Raw genomic sequence first — 25,235 nt, 5'->3', positions numbered from 1 at the left:
GGGAAGGTATTGCTACTCGCAAAGATCGGTGAGGATCAACTGAACACCACTTTGACTGGTACTGATGCCGCAGTAAAATCAAGACCTATCACACAAGCGGACGATGTAGATACACCGAACCTTTCCCATCTTTTGACTGGAGAGAAACTCGTAAGGACTTCAACAAGCTCAGAGCTTACAACGGTCTCGAACGTAGAAAAGGAGTTCCGGCTAAGTCAGTAACTATCCGACAGGTTCTGGAAACTGCGGTGGGTAGGAAATCGAGGAACGAGGTACCTGTTAGGAGTGAAACACTGTCTCATTGACCTTTAGAGGGCTATCTCTGAATTTTTGGTATTGGTTGAAACAACAGTTATGTTACGAGAAATCGTTGTTTATTATAGATGTAGGATGCTATGTCTTTAAAATATTTTCATGACAGTAGTAGTTATATTTTCCCAAAAATCTCTCCACACATAAGCACTTCCGGTGTCTTGTGAACGGTTCATCTTCGAACTGTACTAAAACTGCTGAAACATATTCTGCAAAGACAACCGTTCTATCCGGCTGTTGATGTACAGTCACATATTTGACACTTATTATGTTTCTCTTTCCACCCTCAGCTCTGCACGCTTGCCTGCGCTGTGCAGTTTTCTTCACCTCCAAATAACTACTGCAACCTATTACAACTAGCTTACTTTATTTTCGCCTAGCTCTACCGTTACAATTTTTACTCCCCACCCACCTTTCCGGCAGCACATCGACGATCCCTTTTTTTCTTAGGATGTGTCCTACTGATCAATCGCATATTTTCGCGAACTTTTGTCATAAATTTCATTTTTCCCAAATTCGATTCGGTACCTACCCATTGGTTACCCGAACTGATCGCCTCTTTCCAGCTCCCCAGTATTCAAGCTCTGGATATAGCTTTATATTAAAAAATTATGTGTTTTCCACGTTGCTCAGCATATAAGGCATTATTAGTTTTTCACTGATCAACCCTTAATTGTCCTCTGGTTTCAATAGCAGTTGGTTTGAAGCTCAACAACTGTTGTGGCAAGAACTCTGTCTCGGCAGTTGCTTCATGGCTCTGACATTTGGGTGGTTATGTTTAATAAAGCCTCGTAAATACACTACACTGTGAATTTGTTTTCTTTTGTCTGTGTTATAGCAGTGATGCCATCTTGGTCGGCCGAAATGGCCGAGTGGTTCTAGGCGCTACAGTCTGGAACCGCGCTACCGCTACGGTCGCAGGTTAGAATCCTGCGTCGTGCATGGATGTGTGTGATGTCCTTAGGTTAGTTAGGTGTAAGTAGTTCTACGTTCTAGGGGACTGATGACCTCAGAAGTTAAGTCCCATAGTGCTCAGAGCGATTTGAACCATTTGATGTCATCTTGAAAATAACGCCTCGTAAATACACTACACTGCGAATTTGTTTTCTTTTATCTTTGTTGCACCAGTGGTGCCCTCTTCAAATTTTGTTAGGTTGTGACAGAATGTGAGAGTGACTTCTGGCAAACATAATTAAGCGAACACGGACCACGCTACCAGAAGGAAACCCATCACTGCATCTAAATGTAACAATGTTCCGATAAAACAAGTTTTTTTTATTATTGTACTAAATCGACATACAATACTGTCCATTAATAATGTAATTCCTCATATTCAATGTCTTTGGAAAACCTACAACTATGTCAATCATGATTTAAAAAACAAAACCATACATCAGTTATGTATCTTTTCACACACAGCACAACACGTTCCGGGAGTGTATTCTCAGTGTTAATTGTATTGAGAAAGATTTAAACTTGTTAAACAACAATTGGAAATATAGTGCAAAAGACAGTCTGTCTAACAACAAACAAAAGCAACTAATATTGGTAACAAAGAACAAGACAGACATTGCAAAACTGATCAGCAATGGAGAATCTGCCGTAGGTCACTAACTGAACTAACTCCTAGAAAGTGAACTAGTGAAATGTAAAGTTAACCACAGACACGTGCAGAATGATTCATAAACAATAAGTAAGTGTGACTAGGGCCTCCCGTTCGGTAGACTGTTCGCCAGATGCAAGTCTTTCGATTTGACGCCACGTCGGACCCTAGCGCGTCAATGGGGATGAAATGATGATCATTAGGGCAACACAACACCCAGTCCCTGAGCGGGGAGAAATCTCCGTTTCATCCGGGAATCGAAGACTGGCTCTTAGGATTGACATTCTGTCGCCCTGACCACTCAGATACCGGGGACGGACACAATAAGTGGCATTAACAAAGGACAAATACAGAGTCAGTCACTAACCACAAAAGCAGATTCATAAAAAATACTTAAATTTTTCACTGATAACAACACAGTACAACCGAATAAATATAATTCCTTAACAATTTCAAAGGACATTAAATAAAAGCTATTTCCTACTGAAAGAATAAGGAAAGAAAGACATTACATTAATGTACCATTAAAGCCCCCATGTTAAGATCTAAACGTAAAATACTCAAGGAAATATATCCAAGGACACCTATAGCTTACAGTATGCACAGCCCTGAATCACAAACCCGGTCATTTTCAAAACAAGTATTTCACATACCAAACAACATATACTGGTAGAAAACGTTACCACGCTAGTCACTGATACACGGGAAGGGAACATTCCAGATGGTGGCCATTTTGTATAACTAGTCATCACAAACCTGTATTGCAAAGTTACTATGAAGAAAGCCATTAATGTGATATTGAACAATTCGATATACCATGAAAAGTGTTCACAAACTGAAATAATTCAATTTATAAAGTTACTACAACCGATCCTTGACTACTGTTACTTAGAATTCAATGGTAATGTTTATCGACAACCATATGGATTAGCCACGGGGTCATCCATATCCAGCAAATGGCAAATATTTTCGTAAGTCACCCACAACCAGTAGAATGCAGAATAGATATATATTTATCTATAGATGATATTTTAATTTTAGTCAAAGGTAACACTGATGACACCAATAACACCATAAATTTGTGTAATGACATATGCAATAGAAAATTTCACATCTGAATATTGGAAAAATAATGGCAGTCATTGCCAAGACTGATGCATAGAAAATCACATCATCTCGCACAGTCCCAAGATTTACAGATGAAAGTCAGTTTCCAGCACAGCAGTTCTTCATACTAACAGGTCACTGAAATATACATAAGAAAGCTGCATACAAAACAATGGTTCACAGAACAAATAAAATTCCATAAACAAGGACACAGAGAAGGAATTAGCCATCATTAAGAACACTGCTAATTACTTCCCCAGTTCAATGATAGACTAAATGAAGAAACAAATAGCAAGAGTAGAAAAAATATTTGCGCCTTTAGAAGGATCCAGTAATGTAATCGAATGTGTGGCCTGCGCAGCTTATGTAGGTAACATTACTCAAAAACAGCAAACCTACTCGGTTCACATAAAGTGAAAGTAGTTTTGTGCACAAGAAGAAACTACAACAGAAACTAAAGAACATCTTAAACAAAAAAATATATAAATTCTTACACGGTAACACAGAAAATGACATGTAAAACTTGCTAAAGCTATTACATATGACACACTCGCTGAAATTTTTTAATAGATACACTGAACACATCAGGAATTACACACATTACCCGTTCACGAAATTTGCAATAGCAACACAAATAAATAACGTATATCCATTCAAATACATAATAGATATTAAGATATTCCACGACCTCTAGGAATCACATACAATGTATTTAATGGAGAAGCTGAAAAATGTTGTATAACACAAAGAAAAAGGGTAATAAACTGTCAAAGACAAAAGAGACGGCGAATCAGTAAATTTTTGTAGTTGTTCATTTAGTCACACTCTACTCAACATATGAAACAAAATAGAATATAAACCATTATCGAAAATTTAAATGTCAGTCAGAGTCAACAGAGTTGTAATAAATTTATATGTAAGAACTTTATATGAATAATGCAATGAAAATAAAATGTCGCACCTTTTTATCCAAACTCTTTCTTAAACCGTAGTCTCATAATAGCTCGAGTACAAATGAAAAAATAATTACTCAAGATCAACCAGTTTGCTTCAAAATAGCCCTCCCTCCCCAGGGATTGAGGGCCAAGTTGGCTGGCCTGAGGTCTGGTGAGCAGGGTGGTTCGGGAGAGGATCCATATTGTTGCACAGCCAACCTCACACGGACTGTTTCAGGCACTGGTGCCAAGCCATCCTCGCATTCGATTGCTATCTGTTGGTTGATTTCGATAATGTTTGCCGTGGCCTTTCGGATGAATTCACTGCGATTACGGTGATGGCACACGTTAGCACGATATACCGTCTTTGCCGTAACTTAAGGAATTACATTCGCATTTCTAACATAAAGCGTAAGCAGCATTTCGACTGCAGTATAACCTCAAAAAGACGACTACAGCGCAAGAGAGGCGGAAAAACACACATGTAAACACGACACAAGTTTTCATGTAAATATTTGCAGTTGGCAACGTGAGTAAATTAGGGAACGCGTTCAGTTCAGCATAAAAAAATTCCCAACTGCTGCAGTGCTTCATTATTTAAATCGTGACCATCCACACTCGTTCTCGTTTTGATGCATCATTTACAACTCTAACAGGTACTGCGTGTATTGCAAGGATGCCAAAGAAAATAAACAGGATATATTTTCGACAGTGCCTTGCTAATAGCACCACCTTAGGTGCAGAATATTACGACCCGCAGAAATTAGTTTTCTGATACCAGCATAGAAATTTTGATTTGTGGTTTTTTAATGTTTTAATTAATTAATTAATTTTCAACTTTGTTCATCGAGAAATTTTGTAAGTATTCAGTCTCTCGCTATTCCAGTCGCAGATACATGAAGCTCATAATGTTTTTCTGTATTTTTTTATTTAACAGGGAGTAATTTAATACGTAGCTCTCAGTCGCGAACTGACAGACCGACCTGTTTCACTGCGAATTTAGCTTCGATAATTTCTTTCATGTACTAATTGGTTGCTGTGCGTTGCTGATTACATTTCATTGATGAGACGTGAAGTCTAGAACTAATTTCCTGTTGCGAAAAGCTGGAAATATAGCTGGAAATAATTTGTCGAAATTATTCCCACTACGACATTCATTTTCTTTTATAAACTCTTGTAAGAGTGATTTTTTTTTTTTTTTTTGTAGAGTCAGCGCCAAAACCGATAATTAAATTTCGAGGATTACCGATCAGCTGACCTCAAGCCTTCGGATCTACAACGAAATCCGTGACTCCAAGCAGTACTCAGTTGCTCTAATGTTGTCTTCTCATTTGATGGCTTGCGTGATGTTTTGTCGTTTAGGCCATACACTTACCGTCCACAATGACGCACAGTCCAGAGCCCCTACACTTCTGCTGAGTGTTGCGTCTAACTGACAAACAGTCGTTTCTCACAGTGAAATTTGTTGTAGAATGAAACTTATGTCCATCAAACTATTTTTCATGCATTTCTGTAATTCTTCAGAACCGTAGTCTAGTGTGCATAAAATGATAATTTTTATTATGTAAGTGATATGGACTTGAATTTCACAAGTACTTGCAAATATACTGGGTTATTCGAAAAGAAATACCTAAATTAATAGCCGGCCGGTGTGGCCGTGCGGTTTAAGGCGCTTCAGTCTGGAACCGCGTGACCGTTACAGTCGCAGGTTCGAATCCTGCCTCGGGCATGCATGTGTGTGATGTCCTTAGGTTAGTTAGGTTTAGTTAGTTCTAAGTTCTAGGCGACTGATGACCTCAGAAGTTAAGTCGCATAGTGCTCAGAGCCATTTCAACCATTTGAACCTAAATCAATATCCTGTATTTATTGACAGAAACGTGCAAAAAGCCAGGGACCAAGTATGTAACCCAACAATTTCTGTTGTTGTTTCGCAGAACCACAGTATGTTCACTAATAGCTGCACGGACAGCATCTTGATCTTACCAGTTGCACATTTCTTTTGAGCTCTTAATGTATACACCCACAAGTAAAAGTTACAAGGCAGAAGAACTTGGTGGCCATGAATGTAGCGCCGTTTCTATTTAGAATTCCAGTACTACTGTCACATAGGTTTCGTCATGAAAGAATCAGCTTTACAACATTCTCTGTTATGCTCAGTTCTTTCGTTAGACTTCTTATCACGTTATATTGTTTCATCAGTACAAATTAACCGCAGTACAAATACGTTGCCTTCCATTTACTCTGAGAAAACGCGGTTGACAACAGATTTTCTTGTATTGCAGAGTAGAATTCCTTGATCTGCGATAAAAATATCCTTACTCTCTAACTTTACTATACTTCCGATGAACGAGGATTGTAGAAATAGTCCACGTTGCGAAGAACGCACCCTATTGCGTAACTGTAAACTGTGAATCCCTTCTTTAGGCAGACGATACTGCGCTTCAGACTGACACCATAATTATCATGCCTTGTGTGTGATAGTACACTCCTGGAAATGGAAAAAAGAACACATTGACACCGGTGTGTCAGACTCACCATACTTGCTCCGGACACTGCGAGAGGGCTGTACAAGCAATGATCACACGCACGGCACAGCGGACACACCAGGAACCGCGGTGTTGGCCGTCGAATGGCGCTAGCTGCGCAGCATTTGTGCACCGCCGCCGTCAGTGTCAGCCAGTTTGCCGTGGCATACGGAGCTCCATCGCAGTCTTTAACACTGGTAGCAAGCCGCGACAGCGTGGACGTGAACCGTATGTGCAGTTGACGGACTTTGAGCGAGGGCATATAGTGGGCATGCGGGAGGCCGGGTGGACATACCGCCGAATTGCTCAACACGTGGGGCGTGAGGTCTCCACAGTACATCGATGTTGTCGCCAGTGGTCGGCGGAAGGTGCACGTGCCCGTCGACCTGGGACCGGACCGCAGCGACGCACGGACGCACGCCAAGACCGTACGATCCTACGCAGTGCCGTAGGGGACCGCACCGCCACTTCCCAGCAAATTAGGGACACTGTTGCTCCTGGGGTATCGGCGAGGACCATTCGCAACCGTCTCCATGAAGCTGGGCTACGGTCCCGCACACCGTTAGGCCGTCTTCCGCTCACGCCCCAACATCGTGCAGCCCGCCTCCAGTGGTGTCGCGACAGGCGTGAATGGAGGGACGAATGGAGACGTGTCGTCTTCAGCGATGAGAGTCGCTTCTGCCTTGGTGCCAATGATGGTCGTATGCGTGTTTGGCGCCGTGCAGGTGAGCGCCACAATCAGGACTGCATACGACCGAGGCACACAGGGCCAACACCCGGCATCATGGTGTGGAGAGCGATCTCCTACACTGGCCATACACCACTGGTGATCGTCGAGGGGACACTGAATAGTGCACGGTACATCCAAACCGTCATCGAACCCATCGTTCTACCATTCCTAGACCGGCAAGGGAACTTGCTGTTCCAACAGGACAATGCACGTCCGCATGTATCCCGTGCCACCCAACGTGCTCTAGAAGGTGTAAGTCAACTACCCTGGCCAGCAAGATCTCCGGATCTGTCCCCCATTGAGCATGTTTGGGACTGGATGAAGCGTCGTCTCATGTGGTCTGCACGTCCAGCACGAACGCTGGTCCAACTGAGGCGCCAGGTGGAAATGGCATGGCAAACCGTTCCACAGGACTACATCCAGCATCTCTACGATCGTCTCCATGGGAGAATAGCAGCCTGCATTGCTGCGAAAGGTGGATATACACTGTACTAGTACCGACATTGTGCATGCTCTGTTGCCTGTGTCTATGTGCCTGTGGTTCTGTCAGTGTGATCATGTGATGTATCTGACCCCAGGAATGTGTCAATAAAGTTTCCCCTTCCTGGGACAATGAATTCACGGTGTTCTTATTTCAATTTCCAGGAGTGTATATCCCTACAACGCCAGACCTCGCCCAGTCTGTCAACTAACATGTCCTTCTCGGGATGCCTCTTATGTCGTAATTTGCAACGCATTTTTACCCGGTGGTGAAGAGTAGTAGTAAGACAGAGGAAACTCTGGAGCACCTTGTTTACAACTACGAGATCAAAAAATGTTCAAATGTGTGTGAATTCCTGAAGGACCAAACTGCTGAGGTCATCTCTTCCTAGGCTTACACGCTACTTAAACTAACTTACGGTAAGGACAACACACACACCCATGCCCGAGGGTAGACTCGAACCTCCCACAGCAGGGACTGCGCGGTTCGCGGTAGGTGGCATGGCGTCTCTAACCGCGCGGTCACTCCGCCCGGCACTAGGTCAACTGGCCTAGTTTATTGATCTACTGGTCCCATCATCTTTATCAGTGAACTCGTCACTGTTATCAATGAAATAATCATCGTTATCATAGGAAAGCTACATCCCTTCTTATCTGCAGATGATCATAGCGCAGTATTAAAAATACAAGATGGCGAAAATATTGTAGTTACATAAGGGTAAATTTAAGAGCACCACTCCTCCCCAACTCCAAACAATTACATAGTACAGAACACCTTATATCCAGCCAATCACAGAACGCAAAATCCAAAATGGCTGAAATAGCCCAAATGTGTCAATTGAAAATTTTAACCCCCGCCCTCTTTCAGCCTCCCTATTCCTACCCTTGCCTCCACAAACAACAGCAAACTATTTAAAATCGGAGATAGTGGAAACAGACTAATTGTGATCTCAATCTCCACTAATTTCCAACCAATCAGAACATAATATTTAAATGATACATCTAATTACATAGTATCTCACATATAATTCCCTGTCTCCAAAAAGTCAGATTGTCGTCTTAAAAAGTATGAAGTATGCAATAAAAGTCTGTGTAATCTTAAGGTTACTGTCAAAGATATTGGTTATTTCTGTACGATGATAGACTTTCATGTAAAAATAGCTACATAATGTACAGGGTGGCCCATTGATCGTGACCGGGCCAAATATCTCACGAAATAAGCTTCAAATGAAAAAACTTCAAAGAACGAAACTTGTCTAGTTTGAAGGAGGAATCCAGATGGTGCTATGGTTTGCCCGCTTGATGTCGCTGCCATAGGTTAAACCGATATCAACGGTTTTTTTTTTTTTTTGTTAACAGGAACACCCACTCTTTATTACATACTCGTGTAGTACGTACAGAAATATGAAAGTTTTAGTTGGACCACTTTCTACGCTTTGTGATAGATGGCGCTGTAATAGTCACAAACATATGACTCACAATTTTATACGAGCAGTTGGTAACAGGCAGGTTTTTTAAGTTAAAATACAGAGCGTAGGTACGTTTGAAAATTTTATTTCGGTTGTTCCAATTTGATACATATACCTTTGTTAACTTATCATTTCTGAGAATGCATGCTGTTGCACCGTGATTACCTGTAAATACCTCATTAATGCAGTAAATGCTCAAAATGATGTCCGTCAACCTCAGTGCATTAGGCAATACGTGTGGCATTCGTCTCAACAACGAGTAGTTCGGTGCCCGCATCTCGTGGTCGTGCGGTAGCGTTCTCGCTTCCCACGCCCGGGTTCCCGGGTTAGATTCCCGGCGGGGTCAATGATTTTCTCTGCCTCGTGATGGCTGGGTGTTGTGTGCTGTCCTTAGGTTAGTTAGGTTTAAGTAGTTCTAAGTTCTAGGGGACTGATGACCATAGATGTTAAGTCCCATAGTGTTCAGAGCCACGAGTAGTTCGGCTTCCGTAATGTTGGCAAATGCATTGACAATGCGCTGACGGATGTTGTCAGGCGTTGTCGGAGGATCACGTTAGTAAATATCTGTCAACGCTCCCCACAGAAAGAAATCCGGGGACGTCAGATCCGGTGAACGTGCGGGCCATGGCATGGTGCTTCGACGACCAATCCATCTGTCATGAAATATGCTATTCAATATCGCTTCAACCGCACGCGAGCTATGTGCCGGACATCCATCATGTTGGAAGTACATCGCCATTCTGTCATGTAGTGAAACATCTAGCAGTAACATCGGTAGAACATTACGTAGGAAATCAGCACATGTTGCTCCATTTAGACTGCCATCAATAAAATGAGGGCCAATTATTCTTCCTTCCATAATACCGCACCGTACATGAACCCGCCAAGGTCGCTGATGTTCCAATTGTCGCAGCCATCGTGGATTTTACGCTGCCCAATAGTGCATATTATGCCGGTGACGTTAACGCTGTTTTTTTTATTCGTGTCAGATATTCTTCAAAATCACAGTTTGTCAAAAGTTGTTATACTTAATAAATATCACAAATATACGACGTGCTAATATATTGAAATGCGTAGGAAATGCTGCCATCAGTCGGTTTATGATGAAAACGAATCGTTGACATCATTAACCAGCAGACGGCAGCACTTCCGCTATTAATTGTGTGGTACATCTCAACTGTCAGTGTTGGAGGAACGATTTGTACTTATCCTCCGCGATCAGAAGTGTTTATGTTGGCTGATACATGCTATGGAGACGTTGTTCTAAGAGTGAACAATATGCTTTCAAATTTGGCATTCTGATGTTCTGGGAAGGTCCAGAAAATCGTAACGAGTGTTGTTACTTTTGTTTAACCAGTTTTCACGATTTCGATGAAAAGAATAAAATGAACGTAGCCTATCCATATCTGACATCGGATATACATCCTGTCCCTCATGGCCAAAACGTACCACTGCCTATGTAACCATATCATTTACCTCAAATAGATGGTTGAGAAGTGAAATAATTAGTCGAAACCTAAGACAACGAAGAGGAGTGAGAAAACATCAATTTTGTACCACAACCGTTTATACATGTGCCGAAGCACCATTCATCGAGTCGACGGTAGTTCTCTTTCCATCACTGCATCAAATTATCCTTGAGAATCAATTTGTGATAGCACTAGCAAAAGATGGGTAACTTTTCCAATAAATTTGTAGCACAATTAGAGCGTTATCAATCGCAAAACTAAATGAGGGTGTCTTCACTGGTCCTGACATTAGAAGAGGGCTACACTGTAATTATTCAAGTCCTTCAACTACATATGATTACAGTCGAGATGGGGTTCCACAGTAATTGTATCTTGCATTTTAATACTAGACTCTGATTTTAAGGGGTGGGAGGGAGGTGGAACTATGTATGTTAGTGTGTGTGTGTGTGTGTGTGTGTGAACCTTTTTACGCATAGAAGCATATCTTGTACTTTGCAGTTCGTTTAATAATATGTCATGGGTATATAGGGTGGTCCAATGATCGTGCACGCGCCAAATATCTCACGAAATAAGCGTCAAACGAAAAAACTACATCGAACGAAACTCGTCTAGCTTGAAGGGGAAAACGAGATATCGCTATGGTTGGCCCGCTAGATGGCGCTGCCATAGGTCAAACGAATATCGACTGCGTTCTTTTAAATAGGAACTCCCATTTTTATGACATATTCGTGTAGTACGTAAACAAATATGAATGTTTTAGTTGGACCACATTTTTCGCATTGTGATACAAGGCGCTGTAATAGTCGCAAACGTATAAGTACGTGGTATGACGTAACATTCCGCCAGCGCAGACGGCATTTGCTTCGTGAGACATTACCCGTGTTAAAATAGACCGTTTACCAATTGCGGAAACGGTCGATATCGTGTTGATGTATGGCTATTGTGATAAAAATGCCCAACGGGTACGTGCTACGTATGCTGCTCGGTATCCTGGACGACATCATCCAAGTGTCCGGACCGTTCGCCGGATAGTTACGTTATTTAACGAAACAGGAAGTGTTCAGCCACATGTGAAATGTCAACCACGACCTAGTCAGCACATCAGTAGCGGACAAATTGCGCGAGAATCGGGAATCTAAAAAATGTCCGTGTTGAGAATGCTACATCAACATCGATTGCTCCCGTACCATATTTCTGTGCACCAGGAATTCCATGGCGACGACTTTGAACGTCATGTACAGTTCTGCCACTGGGCACAAGAGAAATTACGGGACGATGACAGATTTTTTGCACGCGTTCTATTTAGTGACGAAGCTGGGCACGGTCATATCTGGTAACGTCAGCCCAGAGCGAGAAGCTTGTTAGCCGTCTTTGGCACGTCATATCTGGTAAAGTCAACCAAAGGCGGTTAACAAGCTACCCGCTCTGGGCTGACTACCAGATATGATGTGTTAATGGTTTAAGAGCTTTTAACATTGTACTTAATAATGGCGCAAAATCTTAAATCTAGAATGAACAGAATAAAAATACAGTAGTATGATGCCAAGTGGCAGCGTATTTTACTTAAAAAAAGAAAAAGTGTGTATGCCTGTCTCTCAGCACTATCCAATACTTTTCATCACAGACCTATCGGTCTCTCTTTCTCTCTGTCATTGTTCTGACTCTCTCTCTCTCTCTCTCTCTCTCTCTCTCTCTATCTCTATCTCTATCTCTCTCTCATTCTCTAGCACTCCTTCAGTTATAAACAAGTATAACAGCCAATTACAGTGTTGCCCTGTAACCGCCATGTTAAACTGTTGGAATCTTAGCCGGTGTCGTAATTTTGAAATGAGAGTTATTACAAATGTTGCGTAATACACTACTGGCCATTAAAATTGCTACACCACGAAGATGACGTGCTACAGACGCGAAATTTAACCGACAGGAAGAAGAAGCTGCGAAATGCAAGTGATTAGCTTTTCAGAGCATCCACACAAGGTTGGCGCCGGTGGTGACACCTACAACGTGCTGAAATGAGTAAAGTTTCCAATCGATTTCTCATACACAAACAGGAGTTGACCGCCGTTGCCCGGTGAAACGTTGTTGTGATGTCTCGTGTAAGGAGAAGAAATGCGTACCATCACGTTTCCGACTTTGATAAAGGTCGGATTGTAGCCTATCGCGAATGCGGTTTGTTGCATCGCGACATTGCAGCTCGCGTTGGTCGAGATCCAATGACTGTTAGCTGAATATGAAATCGGTGGGTTCAGGTGGGTAATACGGAACGCCGTGATGGATCCCAACGGCCTCGTATCACTAGCAGTCGACATGACAGGCATCTTATACGCATGGCTGTAACGGATCGTGCAGCCGCGTCTCAATCCCTGAGTCAACAGATGGGGACGTTTGCAAGACAACAACCAACCATCTGCACGAACAGTTCGACGACGTTTGCAGCAGCATGGACTGTCAGCTCGGAGACCATGGCTGCGGTTACTCTTGACGCTGCATCACAGACAGGAGCACCCGCGATGGTGTACTCAACGACGGATCTGGCTGTACGAATGGCAAAAGGTCATTTTTTCGGATGAATCCAGGTTCTGTTTACAGCATCATGATGGTCGCATCCGTACGCACATGTGTACGCACATTGGAAGCGTGTATTCGTCATCGCCATACCGGCGTATGACTTGGCGTGATCGTATGGGATGCCATTGGTTACACGTCTCGGTCACCTCTTGTTCGCACCGACGGCACGTCGAACAGTGGACGTTACATTTCAGATGTGTTACGACCCGTGGCTCTACCCTTCATTCGATCCCTGCGAAACCCTACATTTCAGCAGGATAATGCACGACTATATGTTGCAGGTCCTGTACGTGCCTTTCTGGATACAGAAAATGTTGAACTGCTGCCCTGGCCAGCACATTCTCCAGATCTCTCACTAATTCAAACGTCTGGTCAATGGCGGCCGAGCAACTGACTCGTCACAATACGCCAGTCACTGCTCTTGATGAACTGTGGTATCGTCTTGAAGCTGCATAGGCAGCTGTACCTGCACACGCCATCCAAGGTCTGTTTGACTCAATTCCCAGGAGTATCAAGGCCGTTATTACGGCCAGAGGTAGTTGTTCTGGGTACTGATTTCTCAGGATCTATACACCTAAATTGCGTAAAAATGTAATCACATGTCAGTTCTAGTATAATATATTTGTCCAATGAATACCCGTTTATCTGCATTTCTTCTTGGTGCAGCAATTTTAATGACCATTAGTGTACGTTTTACGCGTGAAGCGCCGTGTGACGTAGGCAAAGGTCAATTGTGGAAACTAAGCCACTGAATATTATAAGCAGCGATACTAAAGAATACACCGGATGACTACACAAAATATGAGGGCACGTAAATTCGCGAGTGAGCGTTCCAAAATAAGAATTAATATTGTGAAGGAAATGGGTCGTAAGTGTAGTTGCGGTGGTACATACTCAAATTCATGAGAACGTACGATCAGAATAGAAGCACGTATGTTCTAAATACTGTCATTCCCCGTGGCCTGCGTAAAAATAATTGTGGTTGAGCACAGTTATTCATATAGGAAACAAAACAATTGGACTTTGTAATTCAATGAAAAGAAAGATTTCTGGTTCTGACGGTCGCGATCAATATATTGAAACTGACATTGGTGGCCACGAAAGGAAAGAGATGAACACATTCACGTACCTGTATTGTTGATCAGCGCCGTCGTGAAGATCGTCGCCTCCATCTAAATTCTCCATATAAAATTAAAATAATAATAATCTTCCTGAATTACAGGAGCTGGGGTCCATGGTATTGTAAGTGAGAAAGTCGTTCTGTTTCATAAATCGCTTTCACTGCATAACATCATATCGCTTTAAAACCACGCAACACGTCTTATCAGCAGGACATGAGAACAACGTAAGGTAACTAACACTAAAACTAATAAACGAAGAGAGTAAATATCCTTTTGTCCATCAGTGTTGAGTAGTTTTCACATAATTCTTAGGAATGAGAGTCCACTAATTATCTATACATTAATCAATAATAAAAAGGTTATTAAGTTCCTTTGTAGCCCCCATCTAACCCAAGATGTGCCTTAACCTAACCCAAGTTGTGCCTTATCCTAACCCAAGTTGTGCCTTACCATAAACCAAGTTGTGCCTTACCCTAACCCAAGTTGTGCCTTACCCTAACCCAAGTTGTGCCTTAACCTAACCCACATTGCGGCTTAACCTAAGCCACATTGTGGCTTAACCTAACCCACATTGTGGCTTAACCTAACCCACATTGAGGCATAACCTAACCCACGTTGTGGCTTAACCTAACCCACATTGTGGCTTAACCTGCCCTGTAATTGTAATACGAATCGTTATATTAATGTTGCGTTGCCTAACTGCAACCCTCTCAACATAGTTCGCTACTCGCACTGTCCGGTGTTCTGCGTGTCGCTTCATGTTACGGTGCGTACCCCCAAGTCAGTACCTTGCGAGTGTTCTTTACTTTGCACATGCTCACACTGTCCACTGTAAAATATACAGCAGCTGGACGTATATCGACCCCCCCCCCTGCCTTCTCAAGCTGGTCGCTAAGGAGTTTGCGTGTTCAGTGAGTTTCGCAGCTGTTCACTGGCATTAGCATGCCGACGCACTCAGTGTACGTCATGGTACGGTCTGTGTCCACTGTCGGCTGATATAGTACGCCTAACCCACAACCTGTACTGCACATCGGTCGTTACTTACTGAATGACACACCGTGGCACATGTGTGACCGTACAACGGCTGCGCCCAACAACGGCGAACCACACGGTCCATATGTTGTGCATGATGCTACGTGTCACGTCCTCCGATTACAGCTAGATTGCACTGTGGTACGCCGTAGAGATGTGTTGGAGGAACGGACCAACGCATTGCGTGTCGCCCTGGAAGGGGGTCAGTGTGAGCCGTCTGTTGATGTAGTGACGCGTGTATTCCGACTTAGTCGTATCTTCTCACACAACATGATACCATGGTGCACCGCGTTCCACATCTGCGACTTGCTACAGAGGCCGGTTGACAGTCGGTCGCGCAATGTACATCGCATACGTACGCTGGCCGCCTTCCACGTCTTCTCTCGTCGTGCACATTTCGCTGCGTGTATGTGGGCGGACGTAGCGTGTCGTGACACATAACATACAGGCATGCAAGAATCGTTGAATTCGCAAATGGAGATGGACGTCTACGTTTGCTGTCGAAGATACGCAAATGAACTGGAAATACGTTGTTGAGATGATGTTCACGCTGGAGGTCAATCGGTGATGGCGACGATCGGTACAGCTTCTAACCGGTTGTTTCAACGGTACCCGTCATACCCACGAACGTGAATGGGCATGTGGGTATGAAGCGATGCGCCGCGGTGGCTGGATGGGACTGTCCCCGGCTGGTGAGGAGGCAGGGACCGCCCGGGGTGCTTGCCGCGCGCTGCGTGGGCGCACGCGTTACAGCCGGCTGGTGGGGGGCGCCCAGTGGCAGGAGCCCCGGCCGACCGACGCGGCAGGCGGCGCAGCTGCGCGCCGGCGCACCCCGCACGCGGCGCCGTGCGGCCGAAGTCGGTGCGAAGCGCGGTGGACGTCTGCAGTGTGCTGGTCCGATTGAGGACTGTGTGCGTTGAGGATACGCCGCCGCCCGGCACTCGGCGCCGTGACGCCGTCTGCTGCTCGGTAGCCCCGGCGGTTCTCGCTGGTGGTTTGTATCGCAGCTGTGCGGCCGTGTTGGCGCGTGCGCTGTGCTGGCACAGTTCGCTTCGGCACCCAAGTGGGGCTGTGCCCTTCTGTGGTGCTGGCGTTGGAGCTGCCGGTCACCGTAGTTGGCCGCGTGTTGTCTCCCGCCGGCGACACCACGACAGCACGCTCCCGGGCCTCTGTCGGCAGTGGCTAGCTCAGTTGGGAGCACGGTGGTCGCACTGAAAGCGTCTACTCGCCTAACTCTGGGCGATTGCGCCTCTCTCGAACCCGACCAAGTACGTAGGGAATCGAGGTGTATCGTGCAGGGGAGCTCTGCCTCCTCCTGTTTGCAGAATAATCGAGCGGACGCTGGCGTTTTCGCGCGGGCCCTCGGGAAACACTCCCGGGCGGCCGGCTGCTCAGCTCTAGTTGACGCAGCTCCCTGGTTGATCCTGCCAGTAGTCATATGCTTGTCTCAAAGATTAAGCCATGCATGTCTCAGTACAAGCCAGTTTGTGAGACTGGAGGTTCACTTCCTACATTCACATTTAGACTTCTTTCCTGGGAATTTGGGTTCTGTCGGTGAAGAGATGGGTGAGAGATTCGCTTAGAACATCGAGGAAACGGAAAAGCGTTACGAATCGAGCTGGAATACTATAATGATGGAGGACTATCGCTGAATGCTGTATAGGGATAACCGTAGAAGAGCACAAGCTCGGTAAAGACAGAAACAGAACATGGCAGGTCCAAAGATACCGGAACAGACGACTAAAATCGTGAACGTTTAACTTTATGTATTCTAAGAGTGTTACTGTTAATAAAGCGTCACACAATAATACGTTTTATACGAAAGAAACCGTTTCCATTTCTTCATTAAATCTCATATTTGCGACATTTTTCAACATATAACTGCAATTTGCAAAAAATTCTGACTTGATGGAATAGAACTGACATCATTTCCGAGTCCAGCACACCATGACAAGTAAGAAACAATCATCAAAAGTTAAAAAAGCGAACCATCACAGGATAATATAACTTTTACAAGTAATTCCGGTCGTACAGCTACTTTCGAGCACAGCCCAGATGGGACTCCATTGTAATTGGTTCCTGAATTTTAATACTCGGGTCTGACTGGGGGAGAGAAGATGCAGTATGCAATGTGTGTGTGTGTGTGTGTGTGTGTGTGTGTGTGTGTGTGTGTGTGCGCGCGCCATTTTACGTAATAAAACGTATCTTCTCAGGGGACACCGCCTTAACGTACCACCGTCCATGCAGGTGAAGTGGTTCGCTTGCTGTAGATCCAGAGGGCTATGCCGGCGGTAGCTTAGCTACCAGAGGGGTCACCCAAGCCGAACAGGCCACTGGGTAGGAGCCAGACAAAGTGTGTCCCACAACGACCTATCGATATCCTTATCCTACCCTATCCTATCCTATTATATCCTATCCTAAACCAATCCTTTTTCATTATCATTCTCAATGTAAACTGTAGCGTGAGAAGGTCGGCGGCTTGAGGAGCGGAAGAAGATTGCCATCATTTCAAAAGAAGATTTGGTGAATCTCAAACGGTCATCAAGGCGGATGAACCTTCTCACAACACAGTGGTGTCAGTACTCCAGGGGAGCGGCCACAAAAGGTGTCTGATCCCAGTAACAAAAGGCTGCCTGATTACGTCCTCTGGGGCTAACCACCTCTGTTGCATCCACGCTACGGCAAATGCGGTAGCCAACGTTGAAACTTGGGCTTTTGAAGCAGTCATGAAGCATCTGATAATTACAAATACACCCCAGGGGGCTAATGCCTCGTTGACCGAGGTCAACGCAAGCAGGCCATCGGATTCTGGGGAGAGTGCATCATGTGTGAAACAAAACTGCGAACCTACCAGCACCTCAAAAACAAATCTAAATCACGAACACAAAGTCAGACCTAAACAAACTTTTAAAACGGGAACCATAAACATTTCAGGGAGGAAAGCTCGATGAAATCAGAGGGATGTGTAATTCAGAAAGGGAAAACCGGCGTTCGGAGGTCAAAGCAACCTTTTATGTTTGGCACAGCCTTTGTAGTAGATCGTAGATACCTGCAGAGTAGAGGGGCGTAAATGAGAGGCTGTCATATCTGACTATGAAAATAGGAAACAAAACCCATACAACAGTAAATGCACGTGCACCAACAAATGATAAGAACAAAAAAGAAAAAGCAGGAACTGAACAATTTTGGTCCACTTTCGATAAGGTAGTGACAGATGTAGACAAAAGGAATGTCACAATTTTGCTAGGAGATTTTAAGGCGCAAATAGGCATGGAAAGGTAGTTTAGAGGTCCTGTGGGAGATTATCCAGCCCAAAAGACAACACACAAGAATGGTAAGAGATCAGTGGACCTGCGTGGGAGACACAAGATAAGTATAATGACCATCCATTACAAAGTCCGCCCCCGGTAGCTGAGTGGTCAGCGCGACAGACTGTGAATCCTAAGGGTTAATCATTATCATTTCCTCCCCATCGACGCGCAAGTCGCCGAAGTGGCGTCAAATCGAAAGACTTGCTCCAGGCGAACGGTCTACCCATGGGAGGCCCTCGTCACAAGACATTATTATTACCCATTACAAAGCTAAGGCAAGCAAGAAAACAAAGTGGGCCACCCCTGGAATCAGGATTGGGGACAAATACCTGGACCACGTAGGAATGTGTGACAAGAATCACAGATTATAAATACGAAAGTGAGGAAAAATAGCAGGATGGAAACAAATCGCTACCTTGTCGAAATAAATTGCAGATGGATAACCAACAGAGAAACGAAACATAGGACGATAAACACTCACAGAATCGACTTGTATCTTCTGAAAGTACACAGAGCAGAAAATGCAAAGAGAATGGTAGTTCAGAGTGACTGGAAGAGAGATGATGGAAGAAGAGGCAGTGCGACTGGCTACTAACAACAAGAAAAGGAAGCATGAGTGGTGGACCGATGTATGCAGTCGAGACCAGGAGGAAAGCAAGGATGAATGGCATTCCTGTAAAGAGCAAGAAGACTGTTCGAACTTCCAGAATGCGAGAAAAATTGCTAGCAAAACGATCACAAATGCCAAGGAAGTAGGTCGAATGAGAAACTTGAAGACGCAAACACAGCCTTCAAGAAACACAAATCACTTTTCCAGAGAAATGAAGAGGAGAATTGAAAGCTTCGAGTTAATAGAACCCTACTAATAGGACAAGTTGGCACAATAAAAATTTGCGAGAAAGAGGTGTGCGAGGAAATGGCTAGATATTTTATGGATTTGCTGAATGCAGAAGTACCGACTCTAAAGCGGACACACTTACGCTCTAGGGACAAAAGTCAGGACAGTCTACACAATGCAACTAACGGACAAAGGTAGCAGAGGCAATGAAAAACCTCAAAAACACCAAGGCATTAGGCAATGATGGTATCTGTGCTGGAGATATCAAGTGGGGTGGGCCTGAAATAGAAAGAAGTATGTACAATATAATAATGGATATCTGGAGAAATACGTAAATACCCACAGACTGGAAAGAAGTCATTATAATACCACTACACACGAAAGGGGACAAGAAAGTACTGGATAACTACAGGGGCTCTCTTAAACCTACAGTACAAAGTTTTGTAGAGAATCTTGCTGAATAAAGGTGAAGAACGAGTGGAGGCCGACAATAGGAGAGTACCAGTGTGGCTTTAAAATTTGGAGGAACTCTACAGAACAGATATCTGGAATAAAAAGCATGATAGAAAACAGATACAGGACAGGAAAAAAAATAATAGTGACATTTGTGGCCTATCATGCTTTTTATTCCAAATATCTGTTCTGTAGAGTTCCTCTCAGTTTGGTGCCCTCTAAGTCTAGAGGACTACGACCTCAGATGTTAAGTCCCATAGTGCTTAGAGCCATTTGAACCAATTTTGAATATAAGAAAGGAATCTGCACGCAGTAGTACAGGACAGGGAGAAGCATAAAGGGTTGTTGGATGGTCACAGGTGGACGGACACCAGAACCAGTCTTAACAGAAAAGAAAGGAACAGAAAAAGCGAGAGAATGTAGGAGTATTGGGAAGAAACAAGACGTGGAAAACAATCCACACGTGATCTTGAAGGGTCCTAACTAAGCAGGAGAAGAAGGAAAAGCATATCTCTGTGACCTTGCTGTCATTTTGATATCATGTGATAGATGTATATACTTAAATGGTGAAATTTGACCTGTTTTTGCGCCAGAAGTAACTGCCCTTTTGGTATAATGAACGTCTTTGTCTTTAATCTGAGGGCTCAAAATTTTTATTGCATGATTGGTGCAATTTTTAACCCAATGCTCTGATTGGTAGGTAATGGGGAAGTGCTCATGGCAGGGCCGGCTGGTGTGGCCGTGCGGTTCTAGGCGCTTCAGTCTGGAACTGCGTGACCGCTACGGTCGCAGTTTCGAATCCTGCCTCGGGCATGGGTGTGTGTGATGTCCTTAGGTTAGTTAGGATGAAGTAGTTCTAAGTTCTAGGGGACTGATGACCTCGTATGTTAACTCCCATAGTGCCCAGAGCCATTTGAACCCCTTTCTTTTTGCTCATGGCAAATAATGTAGTCTGACACGATATTTACATATTATTTAAATACTATCTTCAAATTGGATGGATGGAGGGAAAGAGGAGTACATAATTAGTGTGCTTCCATCACCTTAGACTTTTAGTACTGCACTAGCGTTGGTTGATTGTATGGTACGCAGCAGGGAACGGGATAAAAGTGGGGAGAACTTATGCGAGTACAGGCTTTGTCGGCGAATTTCATATAGGAAATCTTCACGGGTTGTAAGCCGAGTAGCATCGTCGTCTCGTAGCAACGTTTAGATGGAATGCGTCTCCATCATCTTCAGGAGAAGTGTCGGGATATAGTCGGTCGCGGGCTTATATCTCTGCTGGAGCGTTCTCCGCATCCCGCGGCCGGCCAATCACGGGCCCGTGGAATCGCCCGATGCGTGTGGATCGGCCGATGGTGGTGGAGGAGGGTTGGTGGGGGGGGCGTGAGGGGGTTGGGACGCGTGCTGCTCCGTCCGCGGCCCTTGGTGGAACGGAACGCTCTTCTCTGATTTTCCTGATTGCAGGCCCCCCCAGGCTGTGCTGAGATGGTAGCCACTGTCCCGGTTGATTGGGTTGTCGTGTAGCCGTATTTCTATGGACTCTCTGATTACTGAGTCCCAAAATCCTTTTGTACTGCATATTTTCTTTGTATCCTCGAAATCGCTGACGCTCAAAACATGAGCCTACCCTTGGCTCGAGGTGGTGCAGTTTAGACAAAATTTGTCATTCCTGCGGTTCCTGTAAAAGAGAGAAAGATTTATTACCACTCTTGTTGATTGGTCCTAGCTGGTGTAACCTGATAAGGAGGAAGACACACTCTGGTGAGGGATTAGTAGAACTTAATCCTTCAGCAGGTCAGGCCAACGCGTGGTTGGCCTGTGATGAGGTTTTAGGACCAGTCCACAGATGAGCCGGTTGCGGGAGCGTCCCGTCTTCTCGTAGAACTTCCTGGAGATGGCGCGAAACCTGTCTCGATGAGGCAGGATCCCGGTGTCCTCGTCGAGTTGGCGTGTCGAGAAGCGCCTCGGAAGATGCATAGCAGTCTTCAGGGCGCGGTTCTGTATCCGCTGCAGAGTCACTATGTGAGCATCTGCGGCTTTCCCCCAGACCTCGACCGCATACTCTAACAGTGGGCGAACCAATGTTAGGTGAAGCGTGATGCCGTGTTGCGGTGGCAATGACGACTGCGGTTTTAGCAGCGGATACAGGGCGCGAAGGCGTCCTATTGCTCTCCCTTTCGCTTCACGGACGTGGTACTCCCAGGTGAGCCTGCGGTCTAAGATAACCACTAGGTATTTCGCCGTCCCACTCCATGGGATAGGTTCTCCCAGGATTTCGACTGGCGTAAGCCCTGGTGGCAGACATCTTCGGGTGAAGACGACTGCCTGGCTCTTTGTAGCGTTGAATTTCAGCCGCCACTTTGTTGCCTATGAGCCCAAGGCGTGGCACCGGCGTTGCAGGCGGTTTCTCAGCACTTGGGCGTTCATGCTGCGAGTGAACAGAGCTGTATCATCAGCGTACAGCGCCAGTTCGACTCCTGCCACTTTCGGCGCTCGGCAGTGTACAGGGAGTACAGCGAGGGGCCGAGAACCGACACCTGCGGCACTCCTGCACGTATCTGCCGGTCTGTGGACGTACCGTCGCCAGCCCTCACGTGGAAGGTTCGTTCAGACAGGTACGACCGCAACAGCGTCATGTGGGACGTCGGTATCCCTTGTTCAAAAAGTTTGAACTCGAGACCGTTGTGCCACATCGAGTCAAACGCGCTGGAGACGTCGAGGAACACTGCCCCAAAGAATTCCCTTGTTTCCAGTGCCCTCATCGCCGGTTCTACCACCCGCAAGAGCTGGTGGGAAGTGGCTTGTTCTTCTCGGAACCCGAACTGTTCGTCCGGGATGATGCCCTCCTGGGTGACGCGTGGTGTCAGTCTTCTCGCGTACAGCCTCTCGAAAACATTAGAGAGGGACGGGAGCAGGCTGATTGGTTGGTAGCTCGATGCCTGGCGTGAGTCCTTGCCGGATTTCAGAATGGACACGACCTCCGCGTGTTTCCACGCCGAGGGGTAGACATCTGCTCGGAGAATCTCGTTGAAAAAATCGGCAAGTTGTCGGTGTAAGCCCGGCGGAAGGTTCTTCAGCAGGAGGCTTGTGACGCCATCACTGCCTCCAGTCTTTTTGGGGTTCAGCGAGCGAAGCTCCACAGCAACATCCTCTTCCGTTATCGGCTCGATAATGTAGCCTTCCTCCCTTGCGGCGTGGAAGGTTGGTAGTTACTCTTGGACCCGCCGTATGTGGTCGTCGTCGATGACGTCGTCCACCGGTGTGAAGTTCGCTGCAAATGCTTCAGCCAGGACGCTGGCATTCGCGTCGGGGTCGCTTGCGAAGTCGTTCCCGTCCTGTAAAGGCGGTATTCGCTGTCGCCGGCGGAGGAAGGACTTTACCACCGTCCACGCACTGCCACCCTCAGGACTGAGGGTAGACGCAAGGTCTTCCCGTTCCTGGTTCCGGTGTTGCTCGACTGCTGCCTTAATTTCCCGTCTCGTGCGGTTTAAGCGGCGCTTCGTGTCTGGTTGGCGAATGATCTGCCATTCACGAAACAGTCGGTTCTTCTCGGTGATCGCGTCCAGGATAGGGCACGGTAGCTGTCGCGAGAAGTCTCGTGGAGAAGTCTCGTGGAGAAGTCTCGTGGTCCTTGGCGATGTCTCGGCGTGGCTTCCTCCGCTGCTCGGAGTATTCTTCGGGTGAAGAATGCTAGGGTGGCGTCTGCCCCTACCACAGCTGGGTTTGGCGCGTCCTCGAGCAATTCGAGGGCTATCGTCTGAAAGCGTGCTGCGTCGAGCCTGCGATAGGTCGGACGGCTGTCTGGAAGAGAGGCTCCGGCCACGTCTAGGCCAAAAATGACCGGTACGTGGTCGGAGGAGAGGTCGTTACGCATCTCGGCGGTCGCGAAATGCCCGATGCCCTTCAGAAGTGCAATATCGAGCACGTCGTCCTGTTGTCCCCGTGCAGAGAAGATCGTGGGGCCCCACGGTGATCGCGCCGTTGCGGTGAACAACGCGAGAGAGGCGGCGCCCGCTGCGGCTAAAGGTTCGCGAGTTCCATTCGGTGTGTATCGCACTGAAATCCCTGGCAATGAAAGCTCGCCCCTCCAGCGACAGCAGGACGTCGAAGTCGGCTTCCTCTAGCGGTCTGCTAGGATGCCGATACACCGACACGAAAAGAATCTTTCCGGCGGTGGTGTTCATGGCGTTGAGCGCGTTGAGCGCCGGCAGTTGAACCCAGTGGTGGTGCCGTGACTTCTTCACGTAGATAGCAGTGCCGCCCTCGTGGGTGGCTCTGTCATCTCGGTAGCAGAAAAAATTTGCTGCTCGCACGTCGACCCCGGGTTCGAGGAAGGTCTCCTGTACAAGGCAGATGTCAAGCGCCTCGTCCCGTAGGAAATTCGCCCTGCTGAGGGTGGAGACCCCGAGCATTGAACGTGCAAATGGTTTACCCTATAAATATGGTCGTTATCCATTTTTTGGTTGGCTTCTCCCGGCGGTGGTCTGGAGGGCCGTCGTCGCTGCTCCCACGAGGACCAGTAGCTGAGTCATCAGCTGGTTGAGCGACCGCAGAAGCGCGGCCAGATCGGTGGTGTCTTCCTTTGCGACGTTTCCCGCAGTCGGCAGCGGAGCGGCGTACTGGGAACGCCCTGCGTTGTTTGCAACCCTCCTTACAGCCGCGGGAGCCGGCAAGCCGGAATCCCCGACTGCAGTCGGCGCCGCGGGCGAGGGCAGCTACGACGGCTGCGGTGACGGTGCGGCCTCCCCCGCCAGCGGCCGTGGCCTCCCGGAGGGGCGGCCGGCTTCCCCTGAGCGACGTCCTCGAAGCTGCGACTCGGGTTTACGCGGCTGGCGTGCTTCCCGCTCTCGAATGCGGCGCATACCCGGTAATAGGCGACGTGGTCCCCGTTACAGTTGCAGCACGTCGGTCGGTCTTCCGTCTTCTTGGGGCAGTCCCGCGACGGGTGCTCCTCGGCGCACTTGGAGCAGCGCACAGGCATCCTGCAACACTTTGCCACGTGGTCTATGCGCTGGCCGTTGAAGCACTGGGCTCGTCTGCCTTTGCGCGGAGTGGCTCGAGTTTCACGTCGAAGTCAGCAATGCTTTCAACCTGAAAAATTTTCCGGTTGCCGACATTGTCGACTAAAACCACAAGGAACAAGGACATGTCCCTGTGGGTCCTGTGCGACCTCATCAGGCCGACGTGGTGGAAGCCGAGTTCCTCCAGCTGCCGCTGTAGGAACGCCGGTTCCATCTTCAGCGGCAGGTGACGAAAAACGACCTTCAGCTGCTTCAGCT

Source organism: Schistocerca cancellata, chromosome 3 (assembly GCF_023864275.1).
Source record: "Schistocerca cancellata isolate TAMUIC-IGC-003103 chromosome 3, iqSchCanc2.1, whole genome shotgun sequence".
Taxonomy (NCBI): Eukaryota; Metazoa; Arthropoda; class Insecta; order Orthoptera; family Acrididae; genus Schistocerca; species Schistocerca cancellata.
The sequence above is the reverse complement of the archived record's forward strand: the minus strand, read 5'-3'. Positions refer to the sequence as shown.